This window comes from Phocoena sinus, chromosome 3 (genome assembly GCF_008692025.1).
Source record: "Phocoena sinus isolate mPhoSin1 chromosome 3, mPhoSin1.pri, whole genome shotgun sequence".
Lineage (NCBI taxonomy): Eukaryota > Metazoa > Chordata > Mammalia > Artiodactyla > Phocoenidae > Phocoena > Phocoena sinus.
In genome coordinates, this window is record NC_045765.1 from 90,262,559 (window position 1) to 90,274,834 (window position 12,276).

Sequence of the window (12,276 nt, forward strand, 5' to 3'; positions counted from 1 at the left end):
TTAGGGGGTGTTCTAATTTCATTCTTTTACATGAAGCTGTCCCGTTTTCCCAGCACCATTTATCGAAGAGACTGTCTTTTCTCCATTGTATATCCTAGCTTCCTTTGTCATAAATTAGTTGACCATAAGTGTGTGGGTTTATCTCTGGGCTTTCTATCTCGTTCCATTGATCTGTGTTTCTGTTTTTGTGCCAGTACCATATTATCTTGATTACTATAGCTTTGTAGTATAGTCTGAAGTCAGGGAGTCTGATTCCTCCAGCTCCATTTTTTTCCCTTAAGACTGCTTTGGCTATTCGGGGTCTTTTGTGTCTCCATACAAATTTTAAGATGATTTGTTTTAGTTCTGTAAAACATGCCATTGGTAATTTGATAGGGATTGCATTGAATCTCTAGATTGCTTTGGGTAGTAGAGTCATTTTCACAATATTGATTTTTCCAATCCAAGAACATGATATATCTCTCTGTTGGTATCATCTTTAATTACTTTCATCAGTGTCTTATAGTTTTCTGCATACAGGTCTTTTGTCTCCCTAGGTAGGTTTATTCCTAGGTATTTTATTCTTTTGTTGCAATGGTAAATGGGACTGTTTCCATAATTTCGCTTTCAGACTTTTCATCATTAGTGTATAGGAATGCAAGAGATTTCTGTGCATTAATTTTATATCTTGCAACTTTACCAAATTCATTGATTAGCTTTAGTAGTTTTCTGGTGGCATTTTTAGGATTCTCTATGTATAGTATCATGTCATCTGCAAACAGTGACAGTTTTACTTCTCCTTTTCCAATTTGTAGTCCTTTTATTTCTTTTTCTTCTCTGATGGCCGTGGCTAGCACTTCCAAATGTATGTTGAATAATAGTGGTCAGAGTGGACATCCTTGTCTTGTTCCTGATCTTAGAGGAAATGGTTTCAGTTTTTCACCATTGAGAATGATGTTTGCTGTGGGTTTGTCATATATGGCCTTTATTACGTTGAGGTAGGTTCCCTCTATGCCCACTTTCTGGAGAGTTTTTATCATAAATGGATGTCGAATTTTTTCAAAAGATTTTTCTGCATCTAATGAGATGATCATATGGGTTTTTTCTTCAATTTGTTAATATGGTGTATCAGATTGATTGATTTGCATATACTGAAGAATCCTTGCATCCCTGGGATAAATCCCACTTGATCGTGGTGTATGATCCATTTAATGTGTTGTTGGATTCTGTTTGCTAGTATTTTGTTGAGGATTTTGCATCTATATTCATCAGTGATATTGGTCTGTAATTTTCTTTTTCTGTAGTATCTGTGTGGTTTTGGTATCAGGGTGATGGTGGCCTCATAGAGTGAGTCTGGGAATGTTCCTTCCTCTGCAGTTTTTTGGAAAAGTTTGAGAAGGATGGATGTTAGCTCTTCTCTAAATGTTTGATGGAATTCACCTGTGAAGCCATCTGGTCCTGGACTTCTGTTTGTTGGAAGATTTTTAATCACAGTTTCAATTTCATTACTTGTGATGGGTCTGTTCACATTTTCTATTTCTTCCTGGTTCAGTCTTGGAAGGTTATACCTTTCTAAGAATTTGTCCATTTCTTGCAGGTTGTCCATTTTATTGGCATAGAGTTGCTTGTAGTAGTCTCTTAGGATGCTTTGTATTTCAGTGGTGTCTGTTGTAACTTCTTTTTTTCATTTCTAATTTTATGATTTGAGTCCTCTCCCTCTTTTTCTTGATGAGTCTGGCTAATGGTTTATCAATTTTATCTTAAAGAACAAGCTTTTAGTTTTATTGAGTTTTGCTATTGTTTTCTTTGTTTCTATTTCATTTATTTGTGCTCTGATCTTTATGATTTCTTTCCTTCTGCTAACTTTTGGTTTTGTTCTTCTTTCTCTGGTTCCTTTAGGTGTAAGGTTAGATTGTTTACTTGAGATTTTTCTTGTTACTTGAGGTAGGCTTGTATAGCTATAAACTTCCCTCTTAGAACTGCTTTTGCTGCATCCCATAGGTTTTGGATCGTCATGTTTTCATTGTGATTTGTCTCTAGGTATTTTTTGATTTCCTCTTTGATTTCTTCAGTGATCTCTTGGTTATTTAGTAATGTATTGTTTAGCCTCCATGTGTTTGTGTGTTTTACGTTTTTTTCCCTGTAATTCATTTCTAATCTAATAGCATTGTGGTCAGAAGAGATGCTTGATATGATTTCAATTTTCTTAAATTTACTGAGGCTTGATTTGTGACCCAAGATGTGATCTATCCTGGAGAATGTTCCATGCATACTTGAGAAAAAAGTATAGTCTGCTGTTTTTGGACAGAATGTCATATAAATATCAATTAAATCTATCTGGTCTATTGTTTCATTTAAAATTTATGTTTCCTCATTTATTTTCATTTTGAATGATCTGTCCATTGGTGTAAGTGAGGTGTTAAAGTCCCCCACTATTACTGTGTTACTGTTGATTTCCTCTTTTATAGCTGTTTGTACTTGCCTTATGTACTGAGGTGCCCCTGTGTTGGGTGCATATATATTTATAATTGTTATATCTTCCTCTTTGATTGATCCATTGATCATTATGTAGTGTCCTTCCTTGTCTCTTGTAACATTCTTTATTTTAAAGTCTATTTTATCTGATATGAGTATAGCTACTCCAGCTTTCTTTTGATTTCTATTTGCTTGGAATATCTTTTTCCATCCCCTCACTTTCAGTCTGTATGTGTCCCTAGGTCTGAATTGGGTCTCTTGTAGACAGCATATAGATGGATCTTGTTTTTGTATCCATTGAACAAGACTGTGTATTTGTTTGGAGCATTTTTTTTTTTTAAGATGTTGGGGGTAGAAGTTTATTAATTAATTAATTAATTTTTGCTGTGTTGGGTCATCGTTTCTGTGCAAGGGCTTTCTCTAGTTGTGGCAAGCGGGGGCCACTCTTCATCACGGTGCATGGGCCTCTCACTATCGCAGCCTCTTGTTGCAGAGCACAGGCTCCAGACGTGCAGGCTCAGTAACTGTGGCTCACGGGCCTAGTTGCTCCGTGGCATGTGGGATCCTCCCAGACAAGGGCTCAAACCCTTGTCCCCTGCATTAGCAGGCAGACTCTCAACCACTGCGCCACCAGGGAATCCCCTGGTTGGAGCATTTAATCCATTCGCGTTTAAGGTAATTATTGATATGTATGTTCCTATGACCTTTTTCTTAGTTGTTTTGGGTTTGTTTTTGTAGGTCCTTTTCTTCTCTTGTGTTTCCCACTTAGAGAAGTTCCTTTAGTATTTGTTGTAGAGCTGGTTTGATGGTGCTGAATTCTCTTAGCTTTTGCTTGTCTGTAAAGCTTTTGATTTCTCCATCGAATCTGAATGAGATCCTTGCCGGGTAGGGTAATCTTGGTTGTAAGCTCTTCCCCTTCATCACTTTATCATGCCACTCCCTTCTGGCTTGTAGAGTTTCTGCTGAGAAATCAGCTGGTAACCTTATGGGAGTTCCCTTGTATGTTATTTGTCGTTTTTCCCTTGCTGCTTTCAATAAGTTTTCTTTGTCTTTAATTTTTGCCAGTTTGATTCCTATGTGTCTCAGCATGTTTTTCCTTGGGTTTATCCTGTATGGGACTCTGCACTTCCTGGACTTGGGTGGCTCTTTCCTTTGCCATGTTAGGGAAGTTTTCGAAGTTTCGATAATCTCTTCAAATATTTTCTCGGGTCCTTTATCTTCTCCTTCTGGGACCCGTATAATGCGAATGTTGCATTTCATGTTGTCCCAGAGGTCACTCAGGCTGTCTTTATTTCTTTTCATTCTTTTTTCTTTAGTCTGTTCCACAGCAGTGAATTCCACCATTCTGTCCTCCAGGTCTCTTATCCATTCTTCTGCCTCAGTTATTCTGCTATTGATTCCTTCTAGTGCAGTTTTCATTTCAGTTATTGTATTGCTCATCTCTGGTTGTTTGTTCTTTAATTCTTCTAGGTCTTTGTTAAACATTTCTTGAATCTTCTCGATCTTTGCCTACATTCTTTTTCTGAGGTTCTGGACCATATTCAGTATCATTATTCTAAATTCTTTATCTGGAAGGTTGCCTATCTCCACTTCATTTAATTGTTTTTCTGGGGTTTTATCTTGTTCCTTCATCTGGTACATAGCCGTCTGCCTTTTCATCTTGTCTATCTTTCTGTGAATGTGGTTTTTGTTCCACAGGCTGCAGGATTGTAGTTCTTCTTGCTTCTGCTGTCTGTCCTCTGGTGGATGAGGCCATCTAAGAGGCTTGTGCAAGTTTCCTGATGGGAGGGACTGGTGGTGGGTAGAGCTGACTGTTGCTCTGGTGAGCAGAGCTCAGTAAAACTTTAATCTACTTGACTGTTGATGGGTGTGGCTGGGTTCCCTCCCTGCTGGTCGTTTGGCCTGAGGCAACCCAACACTAGAGCCCACCTGGGCTCTTTGTTGGGGCTAATGACAGACTCTGGGAGGGCTCACGCCAAGGAGTACGTCCAAGAACTTTTGTCACCAGCGTCCCTGTCCCCACGGTGAAACAGAGCCATGCCCTGCCTCTGCATGAGACCCTCCAACATTAGCAGGTAGGTCTGGTTCAGTCTCCCCTGGGGTCACTGCTCCTTCCCCTGGGTCCCGATGCACACACTACTTTGTGTGTGCCCTCCAAGAGTGGAATCTCTGTTTCCTCCAGTCCTATCGAAGTCCTGCAATCAATTCCCACTAGGCTTCAAAGTCTGAGTCTCTAGGAATTCCTCCTCTCGTTGCCGGCCCCCCAGGTTGGGAAGCCTGAAGTGGGGCTCAGAACCTTCAATCCAGTGGGTGGACTTCTGTGGTATAAGTGTTTGCCAGTCTGTGAGTCACCCACCCACCAGTTATGGGGTTTGATTTTACTGTGATTGCGCCCCTCATACCGTCTCATTGTGGCTTCTCCTTTGTCTTTGGATGTGGGGTATCTTTTTTGGTCAGTTCCAGTGTCTTCCTGTCGATGACTGTCCAGCAGCTAGTTGTGATTCTGGTGTTCTCACAAGAGGGAGTGAGAGCACATCCTTCTACTCTGCCATCTTGGTTCCTCCTCGAGATACATTAGTTTTTGAATTCGTCATTATTACTAATAAACTGAAAGCTTTGAGAATATTGTCTTGTTTGCTCATTACCTGAAACTGGCATATCAACTTGCTTATGATAGTGAAACAAAAATATTGGCTAAACTTGAGTCAAAGTGAATTCAAATTGAAATTGCTAGGGCAGAGAAAGGAGGATATAAGAGTAGCTAAATCCTGTGTCCTTTCCAAAGCTACTTTGTTATTCCCTTTCCTACAGGGACTTCCGCAGAGGGAAGATTGCTACCTCTCAACAGTCACCAGCCAATTTTCACTCCTTGGAAGGAAGCAGAGGAAGATGTTTTTCACCACAGCAAGCTATGCGACTCGACCATAGCCTGCCCCACTCTGGACTTGAAAGACCTCCCTCATTTAATGCATCAGGTAACTCAGGCCAGTGGTTCCTGGAATAAGCATTCCTCTGATAATGAGTTTCCTTTATCTGGTAGCTTTTCTTTTCTTTTTTTTTAAGCAAAGTCTGTGGTTTTACATACTTATATATATTCAAATTACCTTAGTATTCAAATTACCTTAGTAGTCAAAATCTTAAGTATACGTGAGTCTTTCCACACTGTCTGGAAAGGATATTTTTGGATCAGAAATAAATAGGGACTTTCCCACAGCAGGAGTTTTCCTTGTGTAGGGAAAGTTGGTTTTCAATTCTAGCAACTCTGTGTGTTGTATTCTATACTCACATTTTACTCAGGCCAAAGTGCCTTTTGGTGGAGAACATTGCAGCAGATGGTGATTTTTTCAGCCTGATAAATGGCAATTTGGTACAGTCAGAACTTCTTATTTGTCTGTGGTAGAATAAAGGGTCCAGGTCTAATAGAATTCTCCTAAATTATTGGTCGAGACATTTCTGTTAGCTTCATTGCGCATTTCTCTTTGCCTGAGTTTAGGAATTAAGTCCATTTCCTGGGAACTGCTTAAGTTAGTAAGAAGTAGTGTTGCAGGAAGGGGGACCCCTTCCAGGGCCCGGGAGTGGGCTCTTTTCTAACACTCGGAAATGAATTGTCCGAGGAGGCACACATGCTGACAAAGCAAGAGACTTTATTGGGAAGGGGCACCCGGGTGGAGAGTAGGAGGGAAAGGGAACCCAGGAGAACTGCTCTGCCACATGGCTCGCAGTCTCAGATTTTATGGTGATGGGATTAGTTTCCTGGTTGTCTCTGGCCAATCATTCTGACTCAGGGTCCTTCCTGGTGGCGTGGGCATCACTCAGCCAAGATGGGTTCCAGTGAGGAGGATTCTGGGAGGTTGGTAGGACATATGGACTGGCGTTCCCTTTTGACCTTTCCTGCATTCTAGTTGGTGGTGGCTTCTTAGTTCCATGTTCCTTACCAGGACCTCCTGTCATAAAACAACTCATGCAAATGGTTACCTGGCCAGGGTGGGCAGTTTCAGTCAGTGGTTCCCCTAAGAGTAGTACTTTTCAATCCGTTTTTTTGTTGTTGTTAATTTAAGATGGCCACAGACTTTGTATTTTGATAAAAATACATAGTTCCATTATATTCCTTTATACTCTGGTTGTATGTGAGGTTTTCTGTAACTTTTATTAATATGGTTCACCAATGACTTTCTCAAGTTGCAATTTTATGGTGTGTAGGAGATTGGCTTGCAATTGAGTTGTGGGTATCATACCTAGCATATTTAGTTGCCTTTTTTTCATGTCAACAAACCATTGCTCTCTCTCAAGAAAGACAATTTCCCATGGATCTGAATGACTGATTAGAACAACAGTCACAGGGATAACAAATGACGCAGTCCTATTTAATACTTTAGACTGCTCAATATAATTGGAAAAAATGTCTTAATTATAATATTTGCTTTTCAAATGCCAATTTGGGACATAAATATTGGTAACCATAGAGCCTCAAAATTATGTGATGAACCCAAAAGGCTTAATGACCCCAAGGGAAAAAGTGGTTTTATAACCACATAGAATCTAGTACAATGGATATCATTTAGTGTATAATAGAGATTATTAAGGTTATTTGTGAAATAGGTACCTCCTCTCTGCCCTCACTTTTCTTCATTTTTGCATTTTCCCTCCTAACTAGCTGTGTGTGTGGAGTGGGTTGTCCCTGGATTCTGTGTAAACTGCTTTCAGTATGTCTGTACACAGGGAGGGGCTATTAATCTTAGGTAAATCCTAAATATCCTATGCTTTCTTCTTCTCAAACCTTAGCAAAAGAAAAGCAAAAACCAAAAAGAGCTGGAGAGCCATATTCTGCCTTGAATATGATCTGTATGTTTTCCAGCCCCCAAACATTCTCTCCATGATGCTTACCTGTCCTTCATGAGTGAGTAGTGAGTCACAGGTACAAAAACCTAAGAATAAATCACACTGGGAGAAGCTGGTCAAGGATCCCTGTATAATTACCATGTAGAATAAAAGCAATTCTTTCCATTTCTAGAAAATATTTCTTTAATTTCCTCCCTTATATTATGAGGTGATTGGGTGAATTAATCTGTAAATCCCTTCCGGAGCAAGCTTTCTAATTTTCTTTTAAGAACCTTTATTGTTATGTAAGAATATCTCATTAAGCTTTACCTTTCCTGGGGAGCAAGAAGGCAGCCAGTGATAATGAAATATTTGTAAAAGGTATGCTTTTTACCAATGAAAATAAAAAGGTGTTAAATACACTTTTAAATAAGCATTTTCTTAAAATCAGGAGTTGAGTGAGCATCTGCTCGATTTCCTTTCTAGAGCTTTTAATGGCAATATCTCCTCTTATAAGGAGGCAATATGAAATGCATTGACATTATTAAGCCTGCTAAAGCCTATTCCCAAATTCAGGACTTATCTGGTAAGCTGACTAAAGAACAATTTCCCTTTTGATTAGAGTCAGTTTTATAGAAATTTCTCATCTCTTTGTGTTTTAATATCTTGTGTGTATCATTTTTATTCAAGACTCTAAAGTAGGATGCTTTTTTGTAGCCTTCAGGCAGAGATATTATAAGCAAGATGAAGAGTGAAATCAAATTCTTGTTGTATATTAAAAGCCTAACCATGTTTGAAAATGCTTCATCACCCGAAATGGTGTTCTTGAACAAAACACCATAGTGGATGTTAAACTTGCATTCCTTTAAATTCTAATTTGTGATTTTCAAGTGAAATTATCTTTCTTGTCTTTCACATATAAACATGCTTTCCCCATTGTATATCAAGTACTTTTGCCATATACTCATAAAATATTGGTTAAAAATTCAGGCAGTATGTATGGTTTTCTTTATCTCTTAGGATTATACCCCCTTTATAACTCTTAGAGTGTAACTTTTTAAAAATCAATTCAAGAAAAGGTTATAATGGATTTATAACTCTTTATAACTCTTACAGTGTAACTCTTTAAAAATCAATTCAAGAAAAGGTTATAATGGATTGCCAGTGATGTACATGAAAAGCCTGTTCCCTTCAGCACTGTCATTTTACTTCTCAAAAAGTCAATGTTACAGGATGGTGTATCTATATTAAAAACTTGGTAAGTACAGTTTAATAAATACACATAGCTATTAATCATTTCAGTGGTACTGTAAATGAGTATTGATGAAAGAACTTGTACTTTTGTGATGGTATGATTTTCTTTATAACTGGAATCAGACCATACGAATTTTCTATGAATTGTATTTTGAAAAAATATGACTTGGAGAATTTTGTCATCTATATGAATCTATTTAATTATAGTCTATTTTTAACCGTGTACTATGATATTTTTGTACCACAATTTAATGAACAATTCTGTGAGTGGATGTTTAGTCAATCTCCAAGGTTTTTAAAAAAAATATGGAATGTATTATTCTTTGTGTGCAGACTTTCCAAGATATCTTAAGGAAGCATTTCTGAGTTTAAAATTATATGCATTTTAAACATAAATATATATTGTGATAGTGTTTTCCAAAAATGTTGCACCAGTGTTCATGAGCATTTTCCAATTTGACCGATTCTGATCAGATATATCAAATGTATCTATTTTTCTTCATTTTGTAGTGTGGTGGAAGAAATAAATAAATTCATTTGATTTTACTCTTCATTTGAGATTAATTTTTATGTACTCTTTTGTGATTTGTCTGTTCCTAGTTTTTTAAAATTAATTTGTTTAATATTATGTAATCAAATGCATTAGTCTGTTCCTTTATGATTCCTTCATCTTGTAGCTTTTTAAATGGATCTTCCTTATAAGCATATTTTCTTTTGCAATATTTTTGAAGTTTTATATTTTACACTTAGAATCTGAAATTTATTTAGGTAATAAAAGGTAGATTTTGAAACCACTACTTTGGTCTATGATCCACTTAAAGTTAATTTGTTTTTGGTGTGAAATAAGGGTTAAGCTTTTTCTTTTTCTTCTTTTTTTCATGTGCGTATCCATTTTTACCAGCACTATTTATTGAAAATATTTTTCTTTTTCCACTGGCAACTGTGTCAAAAAAGGAGCAAAACAAGGAGGAGGAAGAGAACAATAAGATGCCTGTGGGGAGGATGGCCCTGGGTACTGGAAAAGGGATGAGCCTGTTCTGTAGTGAGCACACAAATGTGCACGTGTAAAAAAAAGCAAAGAACTAAACACACACACACAAAATACCTTTAAAACTGGTGAAACGTGAATCAAGTAAGTAGATTGTATCAATGTGACTATTCTGGCTATGATATTATACTGTACTTATACAATACGTTTCTAGTTCAGGAAACTGGGCAGTACTATGTGGGATCTTTCTGTGTTAGTTCCTACAACTACACGTGAGTCTACAATTTTCACAAAATAGAATGTCCAAATTATTTGTGAAAACATTCTAAAAGAAAGGTTAATATTTGTCACAAAAGTAACTTTAGAGATTCCTAAATCCTTGAAATGAAATTCAGGGATTATATGAATAAAATATGGGTTTATCAATGACCATAACAGTGAGAGTAGAGTGAAACAAATTTTTCAAATCAAGACCTATTAAATAAACAGGTAACAATTAGAGGAGGAACTGTTACTAATCTTCGCAATGATCTCATTTGCTAGAGTAACCTTTTTCATCTCTGAAGAATGACCCAAAAGGTACAGTAGAGGGTGAAGGTCAGCAGGAGTTAGTTAAGACTTTCATAAAGCAGGCTAATGACCAGTTAAATTCCATAAGAGGAGATACTTACTCCACATCTCCATGCAGCATTGGTTTGATTATTAGACCCTGCAGTCAATTAGTTCAAAACACCTATTCAGTAAAAAGCTATTAAACCAGTTGTGCACATAAATGGGATGGATAAAAAATTCAGTTGCCACAAAAAGTAATGACATGATTAATTAGGGTTCTATTTCCATTTCAGTTATTGAAACTTATCGTTTTGAGCAAAATCTTCTGTCTTCAGGAAGTTTATAAGATGCCTGGAAAAATGATAGTACAACCAGTTTCCATGAGAAATTTTAAAAAATAGGCATATCACCATATCCATGAAAATGCTCCAGGAAGGTAGATTACCATTCAGACAAGACCAAAGATGAAGTGAAGATAGTAGGTTCTCTCTTTCTGATTGTGTTCAGTCACAGATGTAAAATGTTTAATCATAACAGTAATATAAATTTGGCCTGGAATGTTCAATCATAACAGTAATATAAATTTGGCCTGGAATAATTCTAAATTGTTTTAAACATGTAGATTGTATCAAAAAAGGTCCTTCTTAATTGTATTTTTAAAAGGGAGAACTTTACAGCTGGATGGACTCAGCAATAATCTATTAACTCTAGCCCCAAACTACATTTGAAAAAGAGGCATAGATATATTAGTGTTGCAGTTCAGACTACAACCCCCTCCCCTTTTTATAAATTATGCTATACTTTACTTTGCAGAATGCTATTACTTCATTTGGTTTTTAGGACATTCCTGGGAAATAGTCAAAGGAAGCATTCTGACTCCTATTTATATTGTTTAGGAAAAGGAAACTCAGAATTAGTGACTACAGAATGTGTCACAGTGGTACTAGCAGAGCCAGAGCTTGGATCCAGCATTTTTTCCATGTACAATACTCTAGGGTAGTACCTTGTTTTCCTATAATAAGCAGTGCCATTATTATGCCTCTTGTAGTTGGCAGAATAATGGTTCCCCAAAACATGTCCATTTCTAATCTTTAGCATCTGTGGATATGTTATCTTACATGGCAAAAAAGATTTTGTAAATTTGATTACATTCAGGATCCTGAGATGGGATATTATTCAGCATTATCTGAATAGGTTCAGTATAAGCACAGAGGTTCTTTTAAGAAAAAAGGGAGGCAGAAGAGTCAGAATCATAGGAGATGTGATTAATGGAAGCAGAGATCTGAGTGATGTGGGGCTGGGAGCCAAGGAATGCAGGTGGCCTCTAGAATTTGGATAAGGCAAGAAAAACAGACTGTTTCCTAGAGCCTTCAGAATGAACACTTTGATTTGAACCCAGTACAGCCCAGTTCAGACTTCTGACCTCCAGATTTGAGAGTAAATTTGTATTGTTTTAGCCACTAAATTTATAATAATTCATTATAACAGCAATAGGACACTATTACAAAATTCTTGAGATAATGCTTCTTGTAAATAAATACCTCAATAATTTTGCTCTCTATATAATATTTTGATGAGAAATTTGTCTCAATAGAAAACCATGAAAAAAATCAAAACTAATACTTTCATCTTGATTTGTGTTTTTCTTTCTCTTGGCTTCTTTCATTTCTTAAATCAAACCTGTTTTTCCCCCATTAATCATACCTAAGAAATGTATTTTCCATGTTCTTAATACCCTTCCAGTTTTTAAAATTATTTCTGGGTAATTTTATAAAAAGGGAGGATTATCCTTTCATCATAGTATGACAGGTTACTGAATTGTGTGTTGTTACAACTTCCTATCAGCAGATGCCAGTATGGCACGGTATGCTAAGAACCTTAATCCTGGGTTCACTATAACGTGAGATGTGAGTATTAATTTTATATAGTCACACTCACATGTATAAAAACATTGCTTTATTTTAAATTACTAAGATTTGTTTTCTTATGGGCCTCCATTATATTTTGTCTAGGCATTAGTCAAGTGGCACTAATTCTGGTCATATCTGTTAAAAGACTATTAATACAAGGTTTGTTAACCATGAATTTGTGTCACACCCCCTTTGCTCCTGACATGGCATGGAAGTGCCAGGAATGTTTATGCAGTGTCCTGGATTCAAAGATGTCTGAGGTCGACATCAGTTGAATTATAAAGAGCAACTCACTGTAAA